We start from the raw sequence: 14,229 nt of genomic DNA, 5'->3' as shown, positions 1-14,229 counted from the left end.
TTATTTTCTTGAGTTCCAAAATCACTGCAGATGGTGACTGCTGCCATGAAACTAGAGGACACTTGCTCCTTGGAAGGAAAGTATGACCAACCTAGACAGCATATTAAAAAGCAGAGACATTACTTTGCTGACAAAGGTCCATCTAGTCAAAGCTATGGTTTGTTCAGTAGTCATGTATGGATGTGGGAGTTCAACCATAAAGAAAGCTGAGTGCTGAGAAATTGATGCTTTTGAACTGTGATGTTGGAGAAAACTCTTGAGAGTCCCTTAGACAGCAAGGAGATCCTGCAGTCAATCCTAAAGGAAATCAGTCCTGAATATTCATTGGAGGGATGATGCTAAAGGTGAAGCTCCAATACTTTTGCCACCTGATGCGAAGAACTGACTCACTGGAAAGACCCTGTTGCTGGGAAAGATTGAAGGCAGGAGGAGAAGCGGATGACTGAGGATGAGATGGTTGGATGGTATCACCGACTCAATGGACATAAATTTGAGTAGACTCTGGGAGTTGGTGATGGACAGGGAAGCCTGGCATGCTGCAGTCCATGGGATCGTAAAGGGTCAGATGTGACTGAGCAACTGAACTGAACTGAATAATAGGAAAAATCAGTTTTCTGGATATGCTACTATCCTGCATAGAACTTCAATGATTTCCCATTGTCCTTAGGATAATATTCACTATTTTTAGAAATACTTTGCAAAAATTACCTTTATGACATGTAACAATTAATCCAACAGTTGCCTGTATATATTGATCACATGATTAGTATTCACTGAACTTAGTGTGGACCTATAACAGGAACTCTTCCCTGTCAGATTCCCATGGTAGAATTCAACATTCTTGACTTCCCTGTGAGGCCCTGCATGCCTGACCCTTGTTTACCACTGTAGAATCATTTTTACTTATATTCTTCTAGTTATCTATCTTTCAGCATACTCATCCAAGAAATATTTACTGGGCAACTACTATGTGTTGGGCACTATGATGATATTCAATGAACCAAAAAATAATAGATATGGCTATTGCCTCATGGTGCTAACTGTGCATTTGAAGCCTGCCTTGAATTTTCCATGTTGTATTTTGTCTCAGGACCTTTAAATATCCTAGTCTCTCTCTTAGGGATGGCCTTCTTCTTCCCTCCCCTGCTTTGCCCTTCTACCTAGCCCTATCTCCTAGTCATCCTTCAAGGCTTGTTTTATAGAACACTCCCTCACAGTCAACCTGTTCCATACTCCCCAGGTTCCTGCACTTCTTTTCACGGCACTTTCAAGACTTACCTTCTTAGGATCTGTCTTCCCCTTTGGACTGTCAGGTCCATGAAGGCAGAGTCTGTATGTATCTAACTCATGACTTTCTCCCAAGCCCTTAATCCAGTGCCTGGCTCATATTAGGGCCTCTTTAAATATTTATTAAATAATCAAGTAATGGAATTGGAAACATAAATTCAATTTTTAAAAGATATTTTTTAAAAAGTTCTATTTATTTTTGGTAGTGCTGGGTCTTCATCGCTGAGCAGGTTTTCTCTAGTTGCATCAAGCGGGGGCTACTCTTGTTGTGGTGCACAGGCTTCTCACTGCAGTGTCTTTTCTTGTTGAAGATTGCAAGCTCTAGGGCGCTTGTGCTTCAGTAGTTGCAGCATGTGGGCCCAGTAGTTGCAGCTCCCGGGGTCTATAGCACAGGCTCTGTAGCTGCGGCACCCGGGCTTAGCTGCTCCGCAGCATGTGGGCTCTTCCCCGACCAGGGATCGAACCTGTGTCTCCCACATTGGTGGCGGATTCTTTAACACTGAGCCATCGGGGAAGCCCGTGAATTCAATTTTGAACCACCTTGAGGCCACTTGAATATATATTTAAAACAATCTAAATAGAACCATCAACATAGGGGGTTGCATGATAAGTTTTAGTTTGACAGGCGAGAAGAAGAAAAAAAATATCAGTTTCAAGCTGAGATGCACAGAAGTTGATATTTAATATTATAAATATTTTGTTTTTTGAAATAAATGCTGTAATTCTCTAGCATCATTATTTTCATTGCAAATCAATATGCTGACCAACATTTGTACAGTAGTTTTTGTGTCTTGAGATTAGATCATACTCTTCCTCTGTTGATTTTAAAGCCTTCTTTTCCTTTGGTCTACCCTTTGTATTAAAGATGGGCTGCCTTTGTGCATCATGGATTTGCTCAGAGAATTATTTTTAAGAACTAGTTGTAGATTCCATTCCAAGTGGTGAACTCGCCTAGCACACTAGGCAGAGTCTACTGTTTTGCAAATATGGGTCCAATTATAATCCCAAGAAAGAAGCTTACTAATGTCATTTTATTTTTAAATATAGCACATTTTTATCAAAGTTCAAGGCAATCTTTAACTGCTGTCCTTTCTTTGCTCTAGATACAAGTTTTTCTTCAATTATGTACACTCTAATTCATTATGCAATTGTATATTTCTTGTAATTGCCTCTGCATTTATGTCAGCATAATCTTCCTCTGTGTAATCACAGAAAAATGTTAGAAATAGCCAAAAAAGAAATCTTACCTTTAAAATACTCCACAATAGATAAAGAATCACAATTTTAGGTTTTCTAGTTGTTGAATTTTACCTTTCCTATTTTTAGTAACATCTCTCCAAATTCTTGGATGAAAGTGCTATAAAATGTAAAGTATTATTACCACAACCTATAGCAACAAACTACCTGAACACAGGTATAATCAAAAGGAAAATTTTTATAAGCACATTCATATTCAAAGATCTTGTGATATAAGCCAACCCCTGTGGGGGTATTATTTTCAAACATAACAGGTTGACATTATATAATTACACACTGCTGGATATTGAAATATCAAAAAAGGAAAAAGTGCTTATAGTAGTACTCACAGCACACTATTATGAGTATTCACATTTATCCACACATCTTTAGAGAATTATTTCTGGTTACATATTACAGACTTTAGCAAAGATTTAGTGATTTATTTAATATCAATATTAGGTTTTGACATTAATGTCTTAGCAAGCAAAGGGAGGTGTGGTCCCAAGACTCACTTCCACTCGATAATGGGGCTCCAAGGTGAACCTCTTCTCCATTGTTCTGCATTCAGTTTGTTAAACAGACATTTCACATATTATATGTATATAAATATTCAAATTCCCATTCAATTATCTTTATAATTTGTACTCCCAAGACTATTTAACTTTTCCCTTTATTGTTGTTTCTACTTTTGATGATGACATTTTTATTTTCTAAGGTAGTTTCTTTTTTTTTAATGTTCCACTTTGCCATCCACTTCTTTATGCATCTTCTATAGAAATGATATTGAAATAGAAATTGTAGAAATACTAGAAATGATGGGAATTAATCAGCATTTCTGATTTCTTTCTATTTTCTACTATTTTCAGTGCTATCTTCCTTTCAGTTCATCTCTGGATTGTAACCAATTTTTACCTTTCTCCTTTCAAATGTCAGGTTTCTTAGCTTTCCATTCTCTTTTTTTAACATGAGGTTTTTAGTGCGTATGGTGCACTGTGAGATTTCACAATAGAGATTCACAACTTAGGCCCCAAATGCTGTCATTCTTGGAGCATTACTTATGTTGTCTCTCTTCAACTTGGTCAGCTTGGTGATCTTACGTCTCTTCTTCCTACAAGGTTATGTAGGCACAGTCTATTGGGTGTTCTTAAATATCTCTCCTTTCTAGATTCCTTTTCTAAAATGGGATGCATATAGTTATAGGGTGTATCATTTCATATTTAATATTCTTTTTTTTTTTTTTAACATGTAACCTTTTATTTATTTATTTTTTTTGTTTCCCTTCCAGTTTTAGTTTTATTGAGATATGATTGACATACAGCTTTGTAGAATTTTAAGCATAATGACTTGACTTACATACATCATGACTTGTTTACACAATAAGTCAAGTAAATATCCATCATGTCACATATTAAACAAAATAAAAGAAAATCATTTTTCCTTATGGTGAAAACTCTAAAGATATACTCTCTTAACAACTTTATATATAACATACAGCAGTGTTACTAGTGTTACTTATATTTATCATGTACATTACATCTCTAATACTGATTCTTATCAGTATTTATTCATCGGTACGAAATTTTGTACCTTTTGACCACCTTCATTCAATTCTCCCTCCCTATACCCGCCTCACTGCAAATCTGACCCATTTTTCTATGAATATGTTTGTTTTTGAAGTATAATTGACCAGCAACAACACGTTAGTGCCTGGTGCATAGCATGTTCGTTTCTGGGCTTCCCAGGTGGTGCTAGTGGTTAAGAGCCCGCCTGCCAATGCATGAGAAGTAAGAGACACAGGGGTTCGATCCCTGGGTCGGGAAGATCCCCGGGGGAGGGATCTCCTCCACTCCAGTATTCTTTTTTTTTTTTTTTATTTTTATTTTATTTTTTTTTTCTATTTTTTTCATTGATATGAATCAGCCATAGATTTACACTTATTCCCCATCCCGATCCCCCCTCCCATCTCCCTCTCCACCCGATTCCTCTGGGTCTTCCCAGTGCACCAGGCCGGAGCACTTGTCTCATGCATCCCACCTGGGCTGGTGATCTGTTTCACCATAGATAGTATACATGCTGTTCTTTTGAAACATCCCACCCTCACCTTCTCCCACAGAGTTCAAAAGTCTGTTCTGTATTTCTGTGTCTCTTTTTCTGTTTTGCATATAGGGTTATCATTACCATCTTTCTAAATTCCATATATATGTGTTAGTATGCTGTAATGTTCTTTATCTTTCTGGCTTACTTCACTCTGTATAAGGGGTTCCAGTTTCATCCATCTCATTAGGACTGGTTCAAATGAATTCTTTTTGACGGCTGAGTAAAATTCCATGGTGTATATGTACCACAGCTTCCTTATCCATTCATCTGCTGATGGGCATCTAGGTTGCTTCCATGTCCTGGCTATTATAAACAGTGCTGCGATGAACATTGGGATGCACATGTCTCTTTCAGATCTGGTTTCCTCAGTGTGTATGCCCAGGAGTGGGATTGCTGGGTCATATGGCAGTTCTATTTCCAGTTTTTTAAGGAATCTCCACACTGTTTTCCATAGTGGCTGTACTAGTTTGCATTCCCACCAACAGTGTAAGAGGGTTCCCTTTTCTCCACAGCCTCTCCAGCATTTATTGCTTGTAGACTTTTGGATAGCAGCCATCCTGACTGGTGTGTAATGGTACCTCATTGTGGTTTTGATTTGCATTTCTCTAATAATGAGTGATGTTGAGCACCTTTTCATGTGTTTGTTAGCCATCTGTATGTCTTCTTTGGAGAAATGTCTGTTTAGTTCTCTGGCCCATTTTTTGATTGGGTCATTTATTTTTCTGGAATTGAGCTGCAGGAGTTGCTTGTATATTTTTGAGATTAATCCTTTGTCTGTTGCTTCATTTGCTATTATTTTCTCCCAATCTGACGGCTGTCTTTTCACCTTACTTATAGTTTCTTTTGTAGTGCAAAAGCTTTTAAGTTTCATTAGATCCCATTTGTTTAGTTTTGCTTTTATTTCCAATATTCTGGGAGGTGGGTTATAGAGGATCTTGCTGTGATTTATGTCGGAGAGTGTTTTGCCTATGTTCTCCTCTAGGAGTTTTATAGTTTCTGGTCTTACATTTAGATCTTTAATCCATTTTGAGTTTATTTTTGTGTATGGTGTTAGAAAGTGTTCTAGTTTCATTCTTTTGCAAGTGGTTGACCAGTTTTCCCAGCACCACTTGTTAAAGGGGTTGTCTTTTTTCCATTGTATATCCTTGCCTCCTTTGTCAAAGATAAGGTGTCCATAGGTTCGTGGATTTATCTCTGGGCTTTCTATTCTGTTCCATTGGTCTATATTTCTGTCTTTGTGCCAGTACCATACTGTCTTGATGACTGTGGCTTTGTAGTAGAGTCTGAAGTCAGGCAGGTTGATTCCTCCAGTTCCATTCTTCTTTTTCAAGATTACTTTGGCTATTCGAGGTTTTTTGTATTTCCATACAAATTGTGAAATTCTTTGGTCTAGTTCTGTGAAAAATACCGTTGGTAGCTTGATAGGGATTGCATTGAATCTATAGATTGCTTTGGGTAGAATAGCCATTTTGACAATATTGATTCTTCCAATCCATGAACACGGCATGTTTCTCCATCTGTTTGTGTCCTCTTTGATTTCTTTCATCAGTGTTTTATAGTTTTCTATGTATAGGTCTTTTGTTTCTTTAGGTAGATATACTCCTAAGTATTTTATTCTTTTTGTTGCAATGGTGAATGGTATTGTTTCCTTAATTTCTCTTTCTGTTTTTTCATTGTTAGTATATAGGAATGCAAGGGATTTCTGTGTGTTAATTTTATATCCTGCAACTTTACTATATTCATTGATTAGTTCTAGTAATTTTCTGGTAGAGTCTTTAGGGTTTTCTATATAGAGGATCATGTCATCTGCAAACAGTGAGAGTTTCACTTCTTCTTTTCCTATCTGGATTCCTTTTACTTCTTTTTCTGCTCTGATTGCTGTGGCCAAAACTTCCAACACTATGTTGAATAGTAGCGGTGAGAGTGGGCACCCTTGTCTTGTTCCTGATTTCAGGGGAAATGCTTTCAATTTTTCACCATTGAGGGTGATGCTTGCTGTGGGTTTGTCATATATAGCTTTTATTATGTTGAGGTATGTTCCTTCTATTCCTGCTTTTTGGAGAGTTTTAATCATAAATGAGTGTTGAATTTTGTCAAAGGCTTTCTCTGCATCTATTGAGATAATCATATGGTTTTTATCTTTCAATTTGTTAATGTGGTGTATTACATTGATTGATTTGCGGATATTGAAGAATCCTTGCATTCCTGGGATAAAGCCCACTTGGTCGTGGTGTATGATTTTTTTAATATGTTGTTGGATTCTGTTTGCTAGAATTTTGTTAAGGATTTTTGCATCTATGTTCATCAGTGATATTGGCCTGTAGTTTTCTTTTTTTGTGGCATCTTTGTCAGGTTTTGGAATTAGGGTGATGGTGGCCTCATAGAATGAGTTTGGAAGTTTACCTTCTTCTGCAATTTTCTGGAAGAGTTTGAGTAAGGTAGGTGTTAGCTCTTCTCTAAATTTTTGGTAGAATTCAGCTGTGAAGCCATCTGGTCCTGGGCTTTTGTTTGCTGGAAAATTTTTGATTACAGTTTTGATTTCCTTGCCTGTGATGGGTCTGTTAAGATCTTCTATTTCTTCCTGGTTCAGTTTTGGAAAGTTATACTTTTCTAAGAATTTGTCCATTTCATCCAAGTTGTCCATTTTATTGGCATAGAGCTGCTGGTAGTAGTCTCTTATGATCCTTTGTATTTCAGTGTTGTCTGTTGTGATCTCTCCATTTTCATTTCTAATTTTGTTAATTTGGTTCTTCTCTCTTTGTTTCTTAATGAGTCTTGCTAATGGTTTGTCAATTTTGTTTATTTTTTCAAAAAACCAGCTTTTAGCTTTGTTGATTTTTGCTATGGTCTCTTTAGTTTCTATTGCATTTATTTCTGCCTTAATTTTTAAGATTTCTTTCCTTCTGCTAACCCTGGGGTTCTTCATTTCTTCCTTCTCTAATTGCTTTAGGTGTAGAGTTAGGTTATTTATTTGGCTTTTTTCTTGTTTCTTGATGTAAGCCTGTAATGCTATGAACCTTCCCCTTAGCACTGCTTTTACAGTGTCCCATAGGTTTTGGGTTGTTGTGTTTTCATTTTCATTCATTTCTATACGTATTTTGATTTCTTTTTTGATTTCTTCTATGATTTGTTGGTTATTCAGAAGCATGTTATTTAGCCTCCATGTGTTTGAATTTTTAACAATTTTTTTCCTGTAATTGAGATCTAATCTTACTGCACTGTGGTCAGAAAAGATGACTGGAATGATTTCAATTTTTTTGAATTTTCCAAGACTAGATTTATGGCCCAGGATGTGATCTATTCTGGAGAAGGTTCCGTGTGCACTTGAGAAAAAGGTGAAGTTGCTTGTTTTGGGGTGAAATGTCCTATAGATATCAATTAGGTCTAGCTGGTCCATTGTGTCATTTAAAGTTTGTGTTTCCTTGTTAATTTTCTGTTTAGTTGATCTATCCATAGTTGTGAGTGGGGTATTAAAGTCTCCCACTATTATTGTGTTACTATTAATTTCCTCTTTCATACTCGTTAGTGTTTGCCGTACATATTGCGGTGCTCCTATGTTGGGTGCATATATATTTATAATTGTTATATCTTCTTCTTGGATTGATCCTTTGATCATTATGTAGTGTCCTTCTTTGTCTCTTTTCACAGCTTTTATTTGAAAGTCTATTTTATCTGATATGAGTATTGCGACTCCTGCTTTCTTTTGGTCTCCATTTGCATGAAATATTTTTTTCCAGCCCTTCACTTTTAGTCTGTATGTGTCTCTTGTTTTGAGGTGGGTCTCTTGTAGACAGCATATATGGGGGTCTTGTTTTTGTATCCATTCAGCCAATCTTTGTCTTTTGGTTGGGGCATTCAACCCATTTACATTTAAGGTAATTATTGATAGGTGTGGTCCCGTTGCCATTTACTTTGTTGTTTTGGGTTCACGTTTATACAACCTTTCTGCATTTCCTGTCTAGAGAAGATCCTTTAGCATTTGTTGAAGAGCTGGTTTGGTGGTGCTGAATTCTCTCAGCTTTTGCTTATCTGTAAAGCTTTTGAGTTCTCCTTCATATCTGAATGAGATCCTTGCTGGATACAGTAATCTAGGTTGTAGGTTATTCTCTTTCATTACTTTCAGGACGTCCTGCCATTCCCTTCTGGCCTGGAGGGTTTCTATTGATAGGTCAGCTGTTATCCTTATGGGAATCCCTTTGTGTGTTATTTGTTGTTTTTCCCTTGCTGCTTTTAATATTTGTTATTTGTGTTTGATCTTTGTTAGTTTGATTAATATGCGTCTTGGGGTGTTTCGCCTTGGGTTTATCCTGTTTGGGACTCTCTGGGTTTCTTGGACTTGAGTGGCTATTTCCTTCCCCATTTTAGGGAAGTTTTCAGCTATCATCTCCTCGAGTATTTTCTCATGGCCTTTCTTTTTGTCTTCTTCTTCTGGGACTCCTATGATTTGAATGTTGGGGCGTTTCACAGTGTCCCAGAGGTCCCTGAGGTTGTCCTCATTTCTTCTGATCCTTTTTTCTTTTTTCCTCTCTGCTTCATTTATTTCCACCATTTTATCTTCTACCTCACTTATCCTATCTTCTGCCTCCGTTATTCTACTCTTGGTTCCCTCCAAAGTGTTTTTGATCTCATTCATTGCATTGTTCATTTTTAATTGACTCTTTTTTATTTCTTCTAGGTCTTTATTAAACAATTCTTGTATCTTTTCAATCTTTGTCTCCAGGCTATTTATCTGTAACTCCATTTTGTTTTCAAGATTTTGGATCATTTTTATTATCATTATTCTAAATTCTTTTTCAGGTAGAGTCCCTATCTCCTCCTCTTTTGTTTGACTTGGTGGGCATTTTTCATGTTCCTTTACCTGTTGGGTATTTCTTTGCCTTTTCATCTTGTTTAGATTGCTGTGTCTGGAGTGGACTTTCTGTATTCTGGAGGTCTGTGGTTCCTTTTTATTGTGGAGGATTAACCCAGTGGGTGGGGTTAGACGATTGGCTTGTCAAGGTTTCCCGGTTAGGGAAGCTTGCGTCAGTGTACTGGTGCGTGGAACTTGATTTCTTCTTTTTGGAGAGCAATGGAGTGCCCAGTAATGAGTTTTGAGATGGGTCTATGTGTTAGGTGTCACCTTGGGCAGCCTGTATGTTGACATTCGGGGCTATGTTCCTGTGTTGCTGGAGAATTTGCGTGGTATGTCTTGCTCTAAAACTTACTGGCTCTTGGGTGGTGGTTGGTTTCAGTGTAGGTATGGAGGCTTTTGGACGGTCACTTATTGCTTAAAGTTCCATGTAGTCAGGAGTTTTCTGGTGTTCTCAGGTTTTGGGCTTAAGTTTCCTGCCTCTGGATTTCAGTTTTATTCTTCCTGTAGTCTCAGGACTTCTCCAACTATACAGCACTGATAATAAAACTTCTAGGTTAATGGCGAAAAGATTCTCCCCTGTTAGGGACACCCAGAGAGGTTCACAGAGTTACATGAACAGGAGAAAAGGGAGGAGGGAGATAGAGATGAGCAGGAGGAGAAAAAGGGGGACTCAAGAGGAGAGAGACAGATCTACGCAGCTGTCTGTTCCCAGAGTGTTCTCCGTATCTCAGACACGTACAAGGATTCACAGAATTGGATTGGGAAGAGAAGGGGAAAGGAGGAAATAGAGGTGTTCTGAGGTAGAAAACAGAGAGTCAAGATTGGGAGAGAATAATCTTCGGTTTAAAGATAGGGCTTCTTTTTTTTTTTTTTTTGGTAAGGTTATAGTGTAGTGAAAATGAAAATGAAGAGTAGTAGAGGAGTACTAGAGGACTTTAAAAGAAATAAGAGAAAAAGAAAAATAGAAAATAAAAGAGAAAACGGAAAGGAAAAAAAAGAAGAAAAAAGAGAAAAAAAAAGAAAAAGAAAAAAAAGAAAAAAAACAAAAAAAAAAACAAAAAAAAAAACAAAAAAAAAAAAAAAAGAAAGAAAGAAAAAAAAAAAATTTTTTTTCCCCCTAATTAAAAAAATCCTAAAAATCTATGTAAATAAAAGTTAAGGAGTAATGGGGGAGTAATAGGGAATTTTAAAGGAAAATAAAAGAGAAAAAATAAAAAAGAAAAAATATAAAAAGAAAAAAAAAATTTTTTTTTTTTTTCCTTACTTAGAAAAAAAAAAGTAAAAATATATCTAGGAGTTTCTCTGGAGCTGCTGCGGTCAGTGTGGGTTCGGCTCAGTTTCAGATAGCTCCTCGTTCCAGCTTACACTTCTCGATAACTACAGGGCCCTTCCGGTGAAGTCGGTGTTTTCTACAGGGATTTTAATCTGTTGCACCAGTCCCTTCTGAAGCGGTTCCCTTTGTTTATTTGGCTTCTGTTTGCCGGTCTCTTCAGAGCCTCATTTCCGCCCTGACACAGGCGGGCGGAGGTGGACTCTTATTCAGGTAGCTAGTTCCGTTGCGCTGCTGGGAGGGGCTGACGCTGCGGGGATGGGCTGGCGCTGCGGGGCGGGGCTGACGCTGCGGGGAGGGGCTGGCCCTGCGGGGGCGGGCTGGCGCTGCCGGGAGGGGCTGACGCTGCTTTCTCCCTCTGCGCTGCTCAGGCTCCCGGCTGTTCTATATGGAGCGCGCCCCGCGCTGCGCTAGGTTCCAGCCCTCGGGTGTTACACAAAAGCGCGGAAGGAAAAGCTGCGCCTGCTCTCTGTGCCTTCCCCGTCAGAGCGGTCCAGGCAGCGAGGGGCTTGATGGGCGCACTATCCCCAGGTGTGGCACACTCACTCCCTTCCGCGGACCCAGTCTCAGTTTCCGCTGACGCCAGTCGGGTGCGCGTGCCTTCCGCCCTCTGCGTCCCTAGCCCCAGTCCCCGCCCGCGCCGGTCGGGTGCCTGCGCCCTGTGTCTCGCCGCGACCTTCCCCTCCCCCCTGCCTCCTGCCTCCGGCGGGGCTGGGCGGGTCCGCAGCCTGCGACCTCTTCTTGGGACTTTCTCCGTCCCTTTGTTCTGCGAACGGCGGGCAGTGTGTTCCGGCCGGTTAATTTTCTCTCTTTTGGTCTCCCACAGTTCAAGTTGGCACCTCACAGAAGCTCCCTCCGATTGTCCTCAGGGCCCTCAGGCCCGGACCCTAGCCCAAGCAAGGCCGCCTAAGACTCCCTTCCCGGGACGGGTCTCCGTCCTTAGCTCTTTTGTCTCACTTTTTATCTTTTATATTTTGTCCTACCTCCTTTCGAAGACAATGGTCTGCTTTTCTGGGCGCCTGATGACCTCAGCTAGCGATCAGAAGTTGTTTTGTGAGGTTTGCTCTGCATTCAGTTATTCTTTTGATGAATTTGTAGGAGAGAAAGTGGTCTCCCCGTCCTACTCCTCCGCCATCTTGGCTCCTCCCATATTTAATATTCTTAACAGTTTTTTTCCTAAAGAAACTTACCTATGGGAGAGTGGGATTGAGGTAAAGAGGAAAAACAGAACTAGACCATGAAACAGAAACATAAATATATTTTTGGAGGAGCATTAGATGACATATGAGAACAGTCATGATTTAAGAGCAAATACTAGGAAAGCAACAAACTGTAGTATATGTAGTATTTTAGGTAATAGTAGTATGGGGAACTAGTCCCTCCATTGTTGACAAAAATCACTCAGTCAACCAGCAAACCATGCAATAATAGAATAAGCTGTCCCAATTAACAAACTTTGATTTAATGGGTACATACTCAATAAAGAGAATTCCATATAAACTTTTACTTCTGCTTTATTGACTACGCCAAAGCCTTTGACTGTGTGGCTCACAACTGGAAAATTCTTCAAGAGTTGGGAATACCAGATCATCTTACTTGTCTCCTGAGAAATCTGTATGAAGGTCAAGAAGCAACAGTTAGAACCAGACATAGAACATCGGACTGGTTACAAATCGAGAAAGAAGAACGTTAAGGCTGTATATTGTCATCCTGCTTATTTAACTTTTATGCAGAATACATCATGTGAAATGCTGGGCTGGAAAAGCTGATGAAGGTGGAATCAAGATTGCTGGGAGAAATATCAATAACCTCAGATATGCAGATGACACCACCCTTATGGCAGAAAGCAAAGAACTAAAGAGCCCCTTGATGAAAGTGAAAGAGGAGAGTGAAGAAGTTGGCTTAAAGCTCAACATTCAGAAAACTAAGATCATGGCATCCGGTCCCATCACTTCGTGGCAAGTAGATGGGAAAACAATGGAAGCAGTGACAGAGTTTATTTTCTTGGGCCCCAAAATCACTGCAGATGGTGACTGCAGCCATGAAATTAGAAGATGCTTGCTCCTTGGAAGAAAAGTTATGACTAACCTAGACAGCATATTAAAAAACAGAGACATTACTTTGCTGACAAAGGTTCGTTTAGTCAAAGCTATGGTTTCTACAGTAGTCATGTATGGATGTGAGAATTTGACCATAAAGAAAGCTGAGCACTGAAGAATTGATGCTTTTGAATTGATGATTTGAGAGACTAGCATTGAAATATGTATATTATCATATGTGAAATAGATTGCCAGTCCAGGTTTGATGCATGAGACAGGGTGCTCAGGGCTGGTGCACTGAGATGACCCTGAGGAATGGGATGGGGAGAGAGGTGGGAGGGGGGGTTCAGGATTGGGAACACATGTACACCCATGGCTGATTCATGTGAATGTATGGCAAAAACCACCACAATATTGTAAACTAATTAGCCTCCAATTAAAATAAATTAATTAATAAAAAAAGACTCTTGAGAGTCCCTTGGACTGCAAGGAGATTCAACAGTCAATCCTAATGGAAATCAGTCCTTAGTATTCATTGGAAGGACTGATGCTGAAGCTGAAGCTCTGATAGATACTTTGGCCACTTGATGCGAAGAACTGACTCATTGGAAAAGACCCTGATGCTAGGGAAGATTGAAGGCAGGAGGAGAAGGGGATGACAGAGGATGAGATGGTTGGATGGCATCACCAACTCGATGGACATGAATTTGAGTAAACTCCAGAAGTTGGTGATGGACAGGGAGGCCTGGCGTGCTGCAGTTCATGGAGTCTCAAAGAGTCAGGCATGACTGAGCAACTGAACTGAATTGAACTGATACTCAATAAAAGAGTGGCAAAGAGTCAGTCATGACTGAGCAACTAATACACACAGACACATACTCAATAAAGTGTACTAAGACTCTTCATGGTGCTTATAAGAGGCTCAAAGAGTTTACTAAGCTAACTTTGTTGCCAACTCTGTCATCTCTCTTAGATCTCTTGCTCTTTCTATTCTGTTTTTTCTTGCTTTTTCTTTCACAAACCAACGATGCAGATACTAGAATGCAAGATGGAAGTCTTTATAGCTCTTCAACCTCCTACCCCTAAATCATACAGAGACTGAGTTATAACCACGATGGGCTTTCTATAAACATTTATAGATATGAATTGTAATTTGCAAAAGTAATTCAGTTTACCTAGTTTGTTTTGCTGCTTACTTTTAATAAATTTTACTTTGAGAACTCTTATTAAGGGAATCTTTGCTGACCTTTAAGGTGTTGTCTTGAGATATGCAGCTAAAATCATTATCTTTCAACAGAAATAAAATTGGAAAATCTTATTATCATCAGAAAACTAGAAATAAGTGAAAATAAGCATCAAATAAAAACTAAATGTAAATACTCTGG

Source organism: Cervus elaphus, chromosome 9 (genome assembly GCF_910594005.1).
Source record: "Cervus elaphus chromosome 9, mCerEla1.1, whole genome shotgun sequence".
Taxonomy (NCBI): Eukaryota; Metazoa; Chordata; class Mammalia; order Artiodactyla; family Cervidae; genus Cervus; species Cervus elaphus.
The sequence above is the reverse complement of the archived record's forward strand: the minus strand, read 5'-3'. Positions refer to the sequence as shown.